Source organism: Eriocheir sinensis, chromosome 23, assembly GCF_024679095.1.
Source record: "Eriocheir sinensis breed Jianghai 21 chromosome 23, ASM2467909v1, whole genome shotgun sequence".
Classification (NCBI taxonomy): domain Eukaryota; kingdom Metazoa; phylum Arthropoda; class Malacostraca; order Decapoda; family Varunidae; genus Eriocheir; species Eriocheir sinensis.
Genome location: NC_066531.1, coordinates 20,464,037 through 20,484,584, shown reverse-complemented (window position 1 = coordinate 20,484,584; position 20,548 = coordinate 20,464,037). Strand labels below are relative to the sequence as shown.

The 20,548-nt window shown below is 19.4% G+C and overlaps 1 protein-coding gene across 3 annotated transcripts in view; it reads left to right on the top strand.

The window, feature by feature from the left end:
- The first annotated feature begins 19,373 nt into the window (after nucleotides 1-19,373).
- LOC127002542 (uncharacterized) overlaps nucleotides 19,374-20,548 on the top strand; it is a 40,725-nt gene continuing 39,550 nt past the window's right edge. For all 3 annotated transcript variants that reach the window (XM_050868622.1, XM_050868621.1, XM_050868623.1), the window contains exon 1: nucleotides 19,374-19,572. The gene's annotated coding sequence lies outside the window, so the exon portion shown is untranslated. The remainder of the gene's footprint in view (nucleotides 19,573-20,548) is intronic.

Below are 20,548 nucleotides of genomic sequence, written 5' to 3'. Positions count from 1 at the left end.
TTTGTTTCAAAATATATATATACGAATACACATAAAATAACGTAGATTTCTAAAGAAATATATATGCAAAATACACATGAAATGATGTAAATACCTATAAAAATATATATTTAAATGATGTAAATTCGCGTCAACATAAATAAACAAAATATCAATAAAAGAATGTGTATTTGTATGAAAATAGATATACAAAATACACATAGAATAACCTAAATTTGTATAAAACTATATACAAAAATACATAAAAAAATTAAATTTGTAAGAAAATAAATATACAAAATAAACATAAAATTAGGTAAATTTGTATTGAAATACATATACAAAATACACATAAAATTATGTAAATTTGAATGAAAATATATGAGAATATACACTTAAAATAACGTAAATTTGTATCAAATAAATATACAAAATACACATTAAATAATGTAAATATGTATAAAAAAAATATATAGAAAACACAAATAGAATAATGTAAAATCGTATCAACATAAATACACAGAATATTAATAAAATAATGTAAATTTGTATGAAAATAAAGATGCAAAATACCCATAAAATAACGCATTTTTTTTTTAAATATATATACCAAAATACGCATAAAATATTAAAATTTGTATTAAAATAAATATAGAAAATGCACATACTATAAAGTAAATTTGTATTGAAATAGAGATGCAAAATACATATAACACTGTTATAGTAGGATATCAATGTATTATTATTATTTAATATCACCACGAATTAGGCATACAATTGTCAATGGAAAAACCCCACGACAGATAGATCACGCCACCTTATAGGAATGTCGTCCGTCAGTGTTTACCGTCTCAGTTTTGTATACTTAGCACTCCGATGGTGCGTGGAGGTCACCTTGACATACGTGACCAATTGTAACAATTATTTTCCAACCTGTAACTCGCCACTCCTTCACGAGAGTCCGACTGACACACAACGACAGTCGCTCTCGCTCCGTCGCTTCTTGTACATAAAGGCTACGAATATAATTCGCCTTAAGGAAGCTGAAGTCTTAATCAACACCCTTTAAACGCCCCCCGACAAGCCCGTTACAACACAATATAAATTTGTTTCAAAATATATATACGAATACACATAAAATAACGTAGATTTCTATAAATGTATACAAAATTCATATAAAATAATGTATATTCGTATCAAAATAAATAAACAAAATACCAATAAAAGGATGTGTATTTGTATAAATATAAATATACAAAATACACATAAAATAACGTAAGTTTGTATAAAACTATATACACAAATACACAAAAGTAACTAAATTTGTATGAAAATAGATATACAAAATAAAGATAAAATAAGGTAAATATGAATTGAAATGTATATACAAAATACATAAAATAATGTAATTTTGAATCAAAATATTTATACAAATACATATAATAACGTAAATTTGTTTAAAAATATATAAACAAAATACCCCTTAAGTAATATAAATACGTATAAAAAATATGTACAAAATACACATATAATCATGTAATTCGCAACAAAATAAATAAACAAAATAGTTATAAAATAATGTAAATTTGTATGAGAAAACATATACAAATACATATAAAATAACGCAAATTTCTATAAAAATATATGTAAAAAAATGTACAAAAAATAAAGTAAATTTGCATGAAAATATATATATTTTTAAAAACACACATGAAATAATGTAAATTTGTATAAAACAATATACAAAAACACAAAAATAATTTAAATTTGTATGAAAAGAAATATACAAAATACACATAAAATTAGGTAAATTTGTATTGAAATACATATACAAAATACACATAAAATAATATAAATTTGAATGAAAATATATAAACAAATACACTTAAAATAGCGTAAATTTGTATAAAATATGTATGCAAGATACACATTAAATAATGTAAATACGTATAAAAAAATATATACAAAAAACAAATGGAATAATGTAAAATCGTATCAAAATAAATACACAGAATATCAATAAAATAATGTAAATTTGTATGAAAATAAAGATGCAAAATTCCCATAAAATAGCGCATTTTTTATAAAAATATATATACCAAAATACACATAAAATATTTAAATTTCTATTGAAATAAATATACAAAATGCATATACAATAAGGTAAATTTGTATTGAAAGAGATATGCAAAAATACATATAAAACAATGTAAATTTTTTTCAAAATATATATACGAATACACATAAAATAACGTAGATTTCTATAAAAATATATACACAAAATACACATAAAATTAAGTAAATACGTATAAAAAAAGTATACAAAATACATAAAATAATGTAAATTCGAATCAAAATAAATAAACAAAATACCAATAAAAGAATGTTTATTTGTATATATATAAATATACAAAATACACATAAAATAACGTAAATTTGTATAAAACTATATACAAAAATACACTAAAGTAATTAAATTTGTATGAAAATAGATATACAAAATACACATAAAATAAGCTAAATTTGAATTGAAATATATATACAAAATACATGTAATAATGTAAATTTGTATCAAAATATTTATACTAATACACATATAATAACGTAAATTTGTATAAAAATATATAAACAAAATACTCATTAAATACTATAAATACGTATAAAAAATATGTACAAAATACATATAATAATGTAACTAGTATCAAAATAAATAAACAAAATACCAATAAATTAATGTAAACTTGTATGAGAAAACATATACAAAATACACATAAAATAACGCAAATCTCAATAAAAATATATGTACAAAAATACTCGTAAAATAAAGTAAATTTGCATAAAAATATATAGACAAAGTACAAATTAAATAATGTAAATGCGTACAAAAAAATGTATACAAAATACCTATGAAATAATTTAAATACGTATCGAATTAAATTAACAAAATAGCAATAAAATAATTTAATTATGGATGAAAATATATATAGAAAATACACATAAAATAACCTAAACACAAATACAAATATACACATAAAATAATTTAAAACTGAATGAAATAAATATACAAAATACACATAAAATTAGGTAAATTTGTTATGACATATATGTACAAAATACACATAAAATAATGTAATTATGTATGAAAATATATATGGAGATACACATAAAATCACATTAATTTGTTTAAAATTTGTATCAAAATATATACGAATACACACAATAAAATAACGTATTTTTTTATGAAAATATATATACAAAATAAACATATAAAATGTAAATACGTAGAAAAATATATATACAAAATACTCATAAAATAATGTAAATTCGTATCAAAATAAATAAACAAAATTCCAATAAAAAAATGTATATTTGTAGGAAAATATATATACAAAATACAAATAAAATAACTAAAATTTGTATAAAAATATATACAAAAAAACACAAAAATAATTTAATTTTTTTTAAAAATAGATATGCAAAATACATATAAACTTAGGCAAATTAGTATCGAAATACATATACAAAATACACATAAAATAATGTAAATTTCTATGAAAATATATAAACAAATACACATACAATAACGTAAATTTGGATAAAATATATATACAAAATATACATTAAATATTTTAAATATGTATAAAAATATATATACAAAATACTCATAAAATAATGTTAAATCGTATCAAAATAAATAAACAGAATATCAATAAAATAATGTAAATATGTATATATATATATATATATATATATATATATATATATATATATATATATATATATATATATATATATATATATATATATATATATATATATATATATATATATATATATATATATATATATATATATATATATATATATATATATATATATATATATATATATATATATATATAAATAGAGATAAATAATTAAATTTGTATTAAAATAAATATACAAAATGCACATACAATAAAGTAAATTTGTATTGAAATATATATGCAAAATACACATCAATAATGTAAATTTGCATTAAAATATATATACGAATACTCATAAAATAGAGTAAATTTCTATGAAAATATACATACAAAATATATATAAAATGATGTAAATAAGTATAAAAATATATATACCAAATATACCTCAAATAATGTAAATTCGTATCAAAATAAATAAAATAAATTCCGATAAAAGAACGTATATTTGTAGGAAAATAAATATACAAAATACACATCAAGTTACGAAAATTTATATAAAAATATATACAATAATACACAAAAATAATTTCAATTTGTATGAAAATAGATATACAAATATACATAAAGTAACGTACATTTGTATAATATATATATATATATATATATATATATATATATATATATATATATATATATATATATATATATATATATATATATATATATATATATATATATATATATATATATATATATATATATATATATATATATATATATATATATATATATATATATATATATATATATATATATATATATATATATATATATATATATATATATATATATATATATATATATATGTATATATACACAAAATACACATAGAATAATGGAAAATCGAATCAAAATAAATACACAGAATATCAATATAATAATGTAAATTTGTATGAAAATAAAGATGCAAAATACCCATAAAATAAAGCATATTTTATTAAAAATACATAAACAAAAATACACCTAGAATAATTAAATTTGTATTAAAATTTATATACAAAATGCACATACAATAAGGTAAATTTCTATGGAAAAAATATGCAAAACCCACATAAAACAGTGTAAGTTTGTTTTAAAAATATATATACGAATACACATAAAATAACGTAGATTTCTATAGAAATATATATACAAAATACACATGAAATGATTTAAATACATATAAATATATATACATAATACACATTAAATAATGTAAATTCGCGTCAAAATAAATAAACAAAATATCAATAAGAGAATGTGTATTTGTATGAAAATAGATATACAAAACACACATGAAATAACCTAAATTTGTATAAAACTATATACAAAAATACACAAAAATAATTTAAGTACACATAAAATTAGGTAAATTTGTATTTTAATACCTATACAATATACACTTAAAATAATGTAAATTTGATTGAAAATACATAAACAAATACACTTAAAATAATATAAATTTGTATGAAATATATATACAAAATACATATGAAATATTGTAAAAATATATAAAAAAATATATACAAAGCACAAAGAGAATAATGTAAAATCGTATCAAAATAAATACACAAAATGTTAATAAATAATGTAAATTTGTATAAAAAATTATGAAGCAAAATACCCATAAAATAACGCATTTTTTATAAAAATATATATACCAAAATACACATAAAATAATTGAATTTGTATCAAAATAAATATTCAAAATGCACATACAATAAGGTAAATCTGTATTTAAATAAATATGCAAAATACATATAAACAATGTAAATTTGTTTCCAAATATATTTACAAATACACATAAAATAAGGTAGATTTCTATAAAAATATATATACAAAATACACATAAAATTAAGTAAAACTTACAAAAAAATGTATACAAAATACATATAAAATAATGTAAATTCGTATCAAAATAAATAAACAAAATACCAATACAAGTTTTTATTTTTATGAAAATAGATATACAAAATACACATAAAATAAGCTAAATTTGAATTGAAATATATATACAAAGTAAATAAAACAATGTAAATTTGTATCAAAATATTTATAAAAATACACATATAATACAGTGAATTTGTATAAGAATATATAAACAAAATACTCATTAAATAATGTACACACGTATAAAAAAAAATTGTACAAAATACACATATAATAATGTAATTCGTATCAAAATAAATAAACAAAATACCAATAAAATAATGTAAATCTGTATGAGAAAACATATACAAAATACACATAAAATAACGCAAATTTCTATAAAAATATATGTACAAAAATGCACATAAAATAAAGTAAATTTGCATAAAAATATATATACAAAACACAATAAATAATGTACATGCGTATGAAAATATGTATACAAAATACCTATGAAATAATCTAAATTCGTATCGAGTTAAATTAACCAAATATCAATAAAATAATGGAATTTTGGATGAATATCTATATAGAAAATACACATAAAATAACCTAAATACAAATACAGATATATACATAAAATATTTTAAAATTGAATGAAATAAATATACAGAATAAACATAAAATAAGGTAAATTTCTAATGAAATATATATATACAAAGTACATATCAAATAATATAAATTCTTATCAAAATAAACCAACAAAATACCAATAAAATAATATATATTTGAATGAAAATAAATGAACAAAATACACATAACATAAGTAAAATTTGTATGAAAATATATAAAAAATACCCAGAAATAATTTGATTTTGTATGAAAATAGATATACAAAATACAAATACAAATAGGTAAATTTCTTTTGAAATATATATGCAAAATACCCATAAGATATTGTAAATTTGTGTCAACATATATCAACAAATACAAGTAATGTAACGTAACGTAACGTAACGTAAATTTGTATAAAATATATATACAAAATACACATTAAATTAAGGAAAAATGTATAAAAAATATATACAAAATACACATAGAATAATGTAAAATCGTATCAAAATAAATAAACAGAATATCAATAAAATAATGTAGTTTTTATGAAAATAAAGATGCAAAATGCATATAAAATAACGCATATTTGTATAAAAATATATATACAAAGATACACATAAAATAATTAAATTTGTATTAAAATAAATATACAAAATGCACATACAATAAGGTAAATTTGTATTGAAATAGATATGCAAAATACACATCAAATAGTGTAGATTTGCATTAAAATATATATACGAAAACACATAAAATAACGTAAATTTCTATGAAAAAATATATAAAAAATACATATAAAATTATGTAAATACGTATAAAAATATATTCACAAAATACACCTAAAATAAGGAAAATTCGTATCAAATTCAATAAACTAAATTTCAAGAAAAGAATGTATATATGTAGGAAAATCAACATACAAAAAAATATATAAAAAACCTAAAATTTGTATTAAAATACATACAAAAAAACAAAAATCCACATAAAATTAGGTAAATTTGTATTGAAATACATATACAAAATACACGTAAAATAATGTAAATTTGTATGAAAATATATAAACAAATAAACATAAAGTAACGTATGTTTGTATAAAATATATAGAGAATGCACATTAAATAATGTAAATATGTAAAATAAAATATATACAAAATACACATAGAACAATGTAAAATCGTATCAAAATAAATACACAGAATATCAATTAAATAAAGTAAATTTGTATGAAAATAAAGATGCAAAATATCCATTAAAAAAAAAAAATTATAAAAACATATATACAAAAATACACATCAAATAATTAAATTTGCATTAAAATAAATATACAAAATGCACATACAATATGATAAATTTGTATTGAAATAGATATGCAAAACACACATCAAACAATGTAAATTTGTTTCAAAATATATATACGAATACACATAAAAAAAAACTTAAATTTCTATAAAAATACAAATAAAAAATACGCATAAAATGATGTAAATACGTATAAAAACATATATACAAAATACACATAAAATAATGTAAATTCGTACCAAAATAAATAAACAAAATACCAATAGAAGAATGTGAATTTGTATGCAAATAAATATACAAAATAAACATAAAATACCGTATATTTGTATAAAACTATATACAAAAATACAAAAAAGTAGTTTAAATTTGTATAAAAATATATATAAAAAATATACATAAAATAAACTAAATTTGTATTGAAATAAATATACAAAATACATAAAATAATGTAAATTTGTTGAAAAATATTTTTACAGATGCGCATAAAATAACGTGAATTTGTTTTAAAATATATGAACAAAATACTTTAAATAATAAAAATACGAATACAATATATACACATATATATATATATATATATATATATATATATATATATATATATATATATATATATATATATATATATATATATATATATATATATATATATATATATATATATATATATATATATATATATATATATATATATATATATATATATATATATATATATATATATATATATATATATATATATATATATATATATATATATATATACAAAATACACATATAATAATGTAAATTCGTATCAAAATACGTAACCAAAATTCCAACAAAAAAAATTTCTATGAAAAAATATATACAAAATACACATAAAATAACGCAAATTTCTATAAAAATATATGTACAAAAATGCACATAAAATAATTTAAATTTGTATGAAAATAAATAAACAAAATACAAATAAGTCAAATTTGTTGTAAAATAAGTACAAAATACACTTAAAATAATGTTAATTTGAATAAAAAAAAAAGATAAAATAATGTAAATTTGTAATGAAATATATGTAAAAATACACATAAAATAATATAAATTTTTATGAAAATATATATACAAATACACATAAAATAACGAATTTGTATAAAATTTGTATCAAAATATACACGAATACACACAATAAAATAACGTAATTTTTTATGAAAATATATATACAAAATACACATAAAATAATGTAAATACGTAGAAAAATATGTATACAAAATACACATAAAATCATGTAAATATGTAAGGAAAATATATACAAAATACACCTAGATTAAAGTAAAATTGTATCAATATAAATATACAGAATATCAATAAAGTAATGTAAAAAATTATGAAAATAAAGATGCAAAATACCCATAAAATTACTCATATTTAAATATATATATATATATATATATATATATATATATATATATATATATATATATATATATATATATATATATATATATATATATATATATATATATATATATATATATATATATATATATATATATATATATATATATATATACACAAAAACACACAGAAAATAATTAAATTTGTAATAAAATAAATATACAAAATACACATACAATAAGGTAAATTTTTATTAAAGTAGATATGCTAAATACACATAAAATAATATAAATTTGTTTCAAAACATATAAGAATACTCAAAATAAAATTACGTAAATTTTTATGAAAATATATATACAAAATACACATAAAATAATGTAAATACGTAGAAAAATATATATTTAAAATACAAATCAAATAATGTAAATTCGTATCAAAATGAATAAACAAAATTCCAATGAAAGAATGTATATTTGAAGGAAAATATATATACAAAATACAAATAAAATAACTAAAATTTGTATAAAAATATATACAAAAATACACAAAAATATTTTAAATTTGTTTGAAAATAGATATGCAAACTACACATAAAATTAGGCAAATTTAAACTGAAATACATATACAAAATACACATTAAATAATGTAATATTGTAAGAAAATATATAAACAAATACACACAAAATAACGTAAATTTGCATAAAATATATATACAAAATATACATTAAATAATGTAAATATGTATAAAAATATATATACAAAATACACAGAGAATAATGTAAAATCGTTTCAAAATAAATAAACAGAATATCAATAAGATAATGAGAATTTGTATGAAAATAAAGATGCAAAATACCCATATAATAACGCATATTTGTATAAAAATATACATACAATAAAACACATAAAATAATTGAATTTGTATTAAAATAAATATACAAAATGCATATACAATAAAGTAAATTTGTATTGAAATAGATATGCAAAATACACATCAATAATGTAAATTTGTATCAAAATATATATACGAATTCACATAAAATAGAGTAAATTTCTTTGAAAATATACATACAAAATACATATAAATAATGTAAATAAGTATAAAAATATATATACCAAAGACATCTAAAATAATGTAAATTGGTATCAAAATAAATAAACAAAATTTAGATAGAAGAACGTATATTTGTAGGAAAATAAATATACAAAATACACATAAAATAACGAAAATTTGTATGAAAATATATACAAAAATACACAGAAATAGTTTCAATTTTTATGAAAATAGATATACAAAATACGCATATAATTAGTTAAATTTGTATTTAAATACATGTACAAAATACACATAAAATAATGTAAATTTGTATGAAATGAAAACAAATACACATAAAATAGCGTACATTTTTTTAAAAATATATATACAAAATACACATAGAATAATGTAATATCGTATCAAAATATATACACAGAATATCAATATCTATTTGTGTTTTGTATATATTTTTTGATACGTATTTACATTATTTAATGTGTATTTTGTATATATATTTGATACAAATTTACGTTATTTTAAGTGTATATGTTTATATTTCATTCAAATTTACATTATTTTATGTGTATTTTGTATATGTATTTCAATACAAATTTACCTAGTTTTATGTGTATTTTGTATATTTATTTTCATACAAATTTAAATTATTTTTGTATATTTTTGTATGCATTTTTTATATATATTTTTTGTAGAAATTTACGTTTTTTTTATGTGTATTCGTATATATATTTTGAAATAAATTTACATTGTTTTATGTGTGTTTTGCATATCTATTTCAATACATATTTACATTATTTAATGTGCATTTTGTATATTTATTTTAATACGAATTTAGATTATTTGATAGGTATTTTGTATAAATATTTTTATACGCATTTACATTATTTAATGTGTGTTTTGTATATATATTTTTATGCAGATTTACTTTATGTTATGTGCATTTTCGTACATATATTTTTAAAGATATTTCCGTTATTTTATGTGTATTTTGTATATGTTTTCTCATACAAATTTACATTATTTTATTGGTATTTTGTTTATTTATTTTGATACGAATTATATTATTATCTGTGTATTTTGTACATATTTTTTATACGAAGTTACATTATTTAATGAGTATTTTGTTTATATATTTTCATAAAAATTTTCGTTATTATATGTGTATTTGTATAAATATTTTGATACAAATTTACATTATTTTATGTATTTTGTATATATATTTCAATTCAAATTTAGTTTACTCTATGTGTATTTTGTATATCTATTTTCATACAAATTTAATTACTTTTGTGTATAGTTGTATATAGTTGTGTATATTGTATATTTATATTTATACAAATATATATTCTTTTATTGGTATTTTGTTTATTTATTTTGATACGAATTTACATTATTTTATGTGTATTTTGTATTCATTTTTTTAAAACGTATTTACTTAATTTTATGAGTATTTTGTATATATATTTTTATAAAAATCTACGTTATTTTATGTGTATTCGTATATATATTTTGAAACAAATTTACATTGTTTTATATGTATTTTGCATATCTATTTCAATACAAATTTACCTTATTGTATGTGCATTTTGTATATTTATTTTAATACAAATTCAAATATTTTATGTGTCTTTTGATATATATATATATATATATATATATATATATATATATATATATATATATATATATATATATATATATATATATATATATATATATATATATATATATATTTTTTTTTTAATAAAAAAATACGTTATTTTTTGGGTATTTTGCATCTTAATTTACACACAAATTTACTTTATTTTATTAACATTCTGTGTATTTATTTTGATACAATTTTACATTACTCTATTTGTGTTTTGTATATATATTTTATACATATATACATTATTTAATGTGTATTTTCTATATATATATATATATATATATATATATATATATATATATATCTATATATATATATATATATATATATATATATATATATATATATATATCTATATATATATATACAAATTTACGTTATTTAAGGTGTATTTGTTTATATAGTTTCATTCAAATTTAATTATTATTTTATGTGTATTTTTTATATGTATTTCAATACAAATTTACCTAATTTTATGTGTATTTTGTATATTTATTTTCATACAAATTTAAATTATTTTTGTTTATTTTTGTATATAGTTTTATTCAAATTTAGGTTATTTTATGTGTATTTTGTATACTTATCTTCATACAAATACAGATTCTTTTATTGATATTTTGTTTATTTATTTTGACACGGATTTACAGAATTTAATGTCTATTTTGTATATATATTTTTATACGTATTTACAGCATCTCAAGTGTATTTATATATATATATTTCTATAGAAATCTACGTTATTTTTTGTTTATTCGTATATATATTTTGAAACAAATTTTCATTGTTTTATGTGTATTTTGCATATTTTTTTTAATAAAAATTTACCTTATTGTATGTGCATTTTGTATATTAATTTTAATACAAATTTAATTATTGAATGTGTATTTTTGTATATGTGTTTTTAAAATAATATACTTTTTTCTATATATTTTTATATAAATTTTCGTTATTTTATGTGTATTTTGTATATTTATGTTCCTACAAATATACGTTCTTTTATCGGAATTTTGTTTATTTATTATGATACGAATTTACATTATCTTAGGTGTATTTTTCATATATATATATATATATATATATATATATATATATATATATATATATATATATATATATATATATATATATATATATATATATATATATATATATATATATTTGTGTACTATTTACATCATTTTATATGTATTTTGTATGCATATTTTCATAGAAATTTACTCTATTTTATGTGTATTCGTATATATATTTTAATACAAATTTACATTTTTGATGTGTATTTTGCATATCTATTTCAATACATTTTTTTTTTTTTTTTTTGTACGTTGTTGCCTATTGCGCCGGTAGGCATCTTCCCGGTGGGGCCTGATGGTGGATGGTACATATTTACATTCTTTAATGTATATATTGTATATATATTCTATCCAAATTTACGTTAATTCATGTGTATTTGTTTATATATTTTCATACAAATTTACATTATTTTATGTGTATTTTGTATATGTATTTCAATACAAATTTGACAAATTTTATGTGTATTTTGCATATCTATTTTCAAACAAATTTAAATTTTTTTTGTGTATTTTTCATATATTTTTATACATTTACATTATTTTTTGTATTTTGTATATTTATTTTCTACAAATATACATTCTTTATTGAATTTTGTATATATTTTGATACAATTTACATTATTTTTATGTATTTGTATATATATATATATATATATATATTATATATATATATATATATATATATATATATATATATATATATATATATATATATATATATATATATATATATATATATATATATATATATATATATATATATATATATATATATATATATATATATATATATATATATATATATATATATATATATATATATATATATATATATATATATATATATATATATATATATATATATATATATATATATATATATATATATATATATATATATATATATATATATATATATATATATATATATATATATTTCAATTCAAATTTAGCTTATTTTATGTGTATTTTGTATATCTATTTTCACACAAATTCAACTACTTTGGTGTATTTTTGTATATAGTTTAATATAAATTTACGTTATTTTACGTGTATTTTGTATATTTATATTTATACAAATACACATTCTTTTATTGGTATTTTGTTTATTTATTTTGATACGAATTTACATTATTTTATGTGTATTTTGCATACATTTTTTTATACGTATTTACTTCATTTTATGTGTATTTTGTATATATATTTTTATAGAATTCTACGTTATTTTATGTGTATTCGTATATATATTTTTAAACAAATTTACATTGTTTTATATGTATATTGCATATATATTTCAATACAAATTTACATTATTGTATGTGCATTTTGAATATTTATTTCAATACAAATTTAAATTTGTTGTGTGCATTTTGGTATATATATTTTTATAAAAAAATGCGTTATTTTGGGGGTATTTTGCTTCTTTATTTTCATACAAATTTACATTATTTTATTAATATTCTGTGTATTCATTTTGATACGATTTTACATTATTCTATTTGGGATTTTTATATATTTTTTTATACATATTTACATTATTTAATGTGTATTTTCTATATATATTTAACACAAATTTACATTATTTTAAGTGTATTTGTTTATGTATTTTCATTCAAATTTACATTATTTTATGTGTATTTTGTACCTGTATTTCAATACAAATTAACTTAATTTTATGTGTATTTTGTACATTTATTTTCAAACAAATTTAAATTATTTTTGTGTATTTTTGTATATAGTTTTTTACAAATTTACGTTATTTTATTAACATTCTGTGTATTTATTTTGATACAATTTTACATTACTCTATTTGTGTTTTGTATATATATTTTTTATACATATATACATTATTTAATGTGTATTTTGTATATATATATATATATATATATATATATATATATATATATATATATATATATATATATATATATATATATATATATATATATATATATATATATATATATATATATATATATATATATATATATATATATATATATATATATATATATATATATATATATTATACAAATTTACATTATTTTATGTGTATTTGCTTATATATTTTCATTAAAATTTAATTATTATTTTATGTGTATTTTGTATATGTATTTCAATACAAATTTACCTAATTTTATGTGTATTTTGTATATTTATTTTCATACAAATTTAAATTATTTTTGTTTATTTTTGTATATAGTTTTATTCAAATTTAGGTTATTTTATGTGTATTTTGTATACTTATCTTCATACAAATACAGATTCTTTTATTGATATTTTGTTTATTTATTTTGACACGGATTTACAGAATTTACTGTCTATTTTGTATATATATTTTTATACGTATTTACAGCATCTCAAGTGTATTTATATATATATATATATATATATATATATATATATATATATATATATATATATATATATATATATATATATATATATATATATATATTTCTATAGAAATCTACGTTATTTTTTGTTTATTCGTAAATATATTTTGAAACAAATTTTCATTGTTTTATGTGTATTTTGCATATTTTTTTTAATAAAAATTTACCTTATTGTATGTGCATTTTGCATATTAATTTTAATACAAATTTAATTATTGAATATGTATTTTTGTATATGTGTTTTTAAAATAATATACTTTTTTCTATATATTTTTATAGAAATTTTCGTTATTTTATGTGTATTTTGTATATTTATGTTCCTACAAATATACGTTCTTTTATCGGAATTTTGTTTATTTATTATGATACGAATTTACATTATATTTATATTTATAAAAATATATATATATATATATATATATATATATATATATATATATATATATATATATATATATATATATATATATATTTGTGTTCTATTTACATCAATTTATATGTGTTTTTTATACTTATTGTGATATAAATTTACTCTATTTTATGTGTATTCGTATATATATTTTATTTACAAATTTACATTTTTGATGTGTATTTTGCATATCTATTTCAATACATATTTACATTATTTAATGTATATATTGTATATATATTCTATCCAAATTTACGTTATTTCATGTGTATTTGTTTATATATTTTCATACAAATTTACATTATTTTATGTGTATTTTGTATATGTATTTCAATACAAATTTGACAAATTTTATGTGTATTTTGTATATCTATTTTCATACAAATTGAAATTATTTTTGTGTATTTTTCTATATATTTTCATACAAATTTTAGTTTTTTTATGTATTTTGCATATTTATTTTCCTTCCAATATATATTCTTTTATAGGAATTTTGTTTATTTATTTTGATACGAATTTATATTATTTTAGGTGTATTTTGTATATATATTTTTATAAAAATTCACACTATTTTATTGTGTGTATTATTTTGATACAATTTGATTCAGTATTTGATGTATTTTGTATATATATATATATATATATATATATATATATATATATATATATATATATATATATATATATATATATATATATATATATATATATATATATATATATATATATATATATATATATATATATATACTATATATATATATATATATATATATATATATATATATATATATATATATATATATATATATATATATATATATATATATATATATATATATATATATATATATATATATATATATATATATATATATATATATTTCAATTCAAATTTAGCTTATTTTATGTGTTTTTTGTATATCTATTTTCACACAAATTTAACTACTTTGGTGTATTTTTGTATATAGTTTAATATAAATTTACGTTATTTTACGTGTATTTTGTATATTTATATTTATACAAATACACATTCTTTTATTGGTATTTTGTTTATTTATTTTGATACGAATTTACATTATTTTATGTGTATTTTGTATACATTTTTTTATACGTATTTACTTCATTTTATGTGTATTTTGTATATATATTTTTATAGAATTCTACGTTATTTTATGTGTATTCGTATATATATTTTTAAACAAATTTACATTGTTTTATATGTATATTGCATATATATTTCAATACAAATTTACATTATTGTATGTGCATTTTGAATATTTATTTCAATACAAATTTAAATTTGTTGTGTGCATTTTGGTATATATATTTTTATAAAAAAAATGCGTTATTTTTGGGGTATTTTGCTTCTTTATTTTCATACAAATTTACATTATTTTATTAATATTCTGTGTATTCATTTTGATACGATTTTACATTATTCTATTTGGGATTTTTATATATTTTTTTTATACATATTTACATTATTTAATGTGTATTTTGTATATATATTTAATACAAATTTACATTATTTTAAGTGTATTTGTTTATGTATTTTCATTCAAATTTACATTATTTTATGTGTATTTTGTACCTGTATTTCAATACAAATTAACTTAATTTTATGTGTATTTTGTACATTTATTTTCAAACAAATTTAAATTATTTTTGTGTATTTTGTATATCTATTTTCATACAAATACACATTCTTTTATTGATATTTTGTTTATTTATTTTGACACGAATTTACATTATTTAATGTCTATTTTTTATATATATTTTTATACGTATTTACATCATCTCAAGTGTATTTTGTATATATTTTTCTTTACAAATCTACGTTATTTTATGTGTATTCGTATATATATTTTGAAACAAATTTTAATTGTTTTATGTGTATTTTGCATATTTTTTAATACAAATTTACCTTATTGTATGTGCATTTTGTATATTAATTTTAATACAAATTTAATTATTGAATGTGTATTTTTGTATATGTATATTTATAAAAATATGCTTTATTTTATGGGTATTCTGCATCTTTATTATGTTATTGATATTCTGTGTATTTATTTTGATACGATTTTACATTATTCTATGTGTATTTTGTATATATATTTTATACAAATGTACGTTATTTTATGTGTATTTGTTTTCATTTCATAAAAATTTACATTATTTTATGTGTATTTTGTATATGTATTTAAAGACAAATTTAACTAATTATATGTGTATTTTGTAGATATATTTTCATACAAATTGAAATTATTTGTGTGTTTTTTGTATATATTTTTATAGAAATTTTCGGTATTTTATGTGTATTTTGTATATTTATTTTCCTTCAAATATACGTTCTTTTATCGGTCTGGTAGTCTGCGAAAGTCGAACCAGTTTGTGTTCCCATGTGACTTGGGAAGATTCAATTTCTCGTAGGTCTGTTGATGGACATGTGCATTTTGCTAAATTTTCAAAAGGATTTTTTATTCTTTTAAAAGGATGTATATGTACTATTGATACATAAAAAATGTGTACTATCCTCTTTTTTAAAGGCTTTAAAAAGGTGAAAGCCTTATCAGAAGAATATCAATTTTGTTTATGGTTAAAGGTAAATGACAGCTGCTCAAATGAACACTGACAGAGACAGGGTCACGTTACCAGGGAAGACCCCAGGTCGAAAAATCTAAAAAGTGGTTCATCTTACCCCACTTCCCCCTAACTAGGAGCTCCGAGCCAAAAAATATATTCAGTCCTCAGTCACACACACACACACACACACACACACACACACACACACACACACACACACACACACACACACACACACGTACAGTGTAATTCAAGCAAACATATCTAAATTGAAAATGCTCGTATCTCGCTTATTTCCAAAGTCAAGATTTTATTAACAATCGGCAGCGGACGGGAAAAAAATTGATAACCCGACGGGCCTGACGTGTGGAGAGAGAGAGAGAGAGAGAGAGAGAGAGAGAGAGAGAGAGAGAGAGAGAGAGAGAGAGAGAGAGAGAGAGAGAGAGAGAGAGAGAGAGAGAGAGAGAGAGAGAGAGAGAGAGAGAGAGAGAGAGAGAGAGAGAGAGAGAGAGAGAGAGAGAGAGAGAGAGAGAGAGAGAGAGAGAGAGAGAGAGAGAGAGAGAGAGAGAGAGAGAGAGAGAGAGAGAGAGAGAGAGAGAGAGAGAGAGAGAGAGAGAGAGAGAGAGAGAGAGAGAGAGAGAGAGAGAGAGCAAATCATCCGTCTACTGACCTGTATGTCCTCACTAAACTGAGGGAAATCACGAACGGTAGGTATAATAATTTATGAAGAGTAACGAGCCTCCATTATGGGAGGTAAGGGTTGCATATGACTTGCGCTACACTGTCGTGTCATCCTGACAAGATGTTGCATCACTTCCACTGTACCCCTCCACTAGTGGTGGCAGCGCTGCACACGTAGGCACGAAGCAAGCACTTAACGAGCATAAGTAAATCTTGTGTTTACACTTATAATATTTGCTTTGTTTTGTGTATGCAGCTCAGCGTTTAAGGAAGTAATTGTTTTGAATCTTCGTAATCTTCATTTTCAAGAAAATAAAAATGTATAAGAAATGCATTGTAATTCTCAGACAACGACGTTGTTTGTTAACGCGCATCGGATCCGGGGACGAGTAGGTTTCATTGCTTGTTTCTCCAACAGAAGTTCAGTCATCTATAGGCGATGGAAAGTTTTCAGATTCCGCCATAATCAACTTTACTTTTTAACTCCTAGCGGGTGATATTTTCTCAAATAGTCTCCAAAGCAAATACCCTTCACTCATCGTTAATCAAGTCATACTGAGTATACTATTCTGAGGAGACCTCGGTAACCTTGTCCCAGGAATCTACCCCAACGGCCGGTGGCAACACTGCAGGGTGGCGCACGGTTGCCTGAGGTGACGGAGCTCACACGGCTGCCTGAGGTGACGGAGCTCACATATGAGTAGTCCGGCGGTAGTGGCGCGTGCCCTGTCATAAGTGTAACCATCACGTACCCTTTGAGGCTCCTAAATACTCTTCACAACGCATGTGACCAGTTGTTGTGTCGCGTGTAACCTAGATTGACGCAGCGACGGAGGGGCAGCCTGAGGGACCGAACACCGATTCCTGGTAAGTACTTCCGTGGGTTGCCTCGTAGCAGCACAAGAGGTTTGTACTGATGTTTCTGGAATAAGAAAGTGAAAGGATTGTATCATCTACAAGAGTACTTCCTTCCGTGTATAGTTATGTGAGCTCGTAAATTCCACCGTCGGTTACAACAGAAACGGCAAATCGTGTATACTGCCCCTTTTCACCCCCCTCCCCTTTTCGTTGCTTTTTTACATAGCTCAAATGGCAATTAGCACTACCCCAGCTACCATCCCCTCCCTGTCTTTGGCTTTACAGTGCCTAAAGTCAGGGATCTCCATGACCAATAACCCAGGAAAACTACTGTTGTACAATCGTGGGACACAAGTGTTGACACACTCTCTCGCTTGACAATGTTATGTAATGACGTCATCGACCATTCCAGCCGGCGCATTTAGGAAACTAGTAGGCTATTGTGAATTGAATTGAATTACAAAGCTATTATTTAGCATTTAAGAATACTAAGCGATTCGTTTGCATTTATGAAACTAAGCCATTACTTTGCATTTACGAATACTAAGTAATTATTATGCATTTAAGAAAACTGCTATTATTTTGCAGTAACTTTTTTTGGTCAATTTACGGTTTCACCCAACCAACGATTTTCTCACGTGGTTCATGTTTTTCTGCTGATAGATGTAGAGAATTCCGTGATTTTGTTCCTCATTTCCGTCGCAAATGTCTACTTCTCGAGTTATGCCTCTTTTCAAGTTATGCCTATCCCCTTCCCTAAACGATCTTGGGGGACCTGTGGGAACACGGGGTTTTTGGGTGGGGGAGCATGAAATCGACTAATAAGCATTTTAAATGAGGTCGAGAAATCAACAGAATCGCATTAGAACACCAGTGAAAAGGCATAGCCTACATTTGTTTTGGTTGGAGCGGGGAAGCGGCCATTGTGATGTAAGCAGTGTTGCCAACGATCCGCTATGGGTGAACATCCCATCCTGATCTGCGC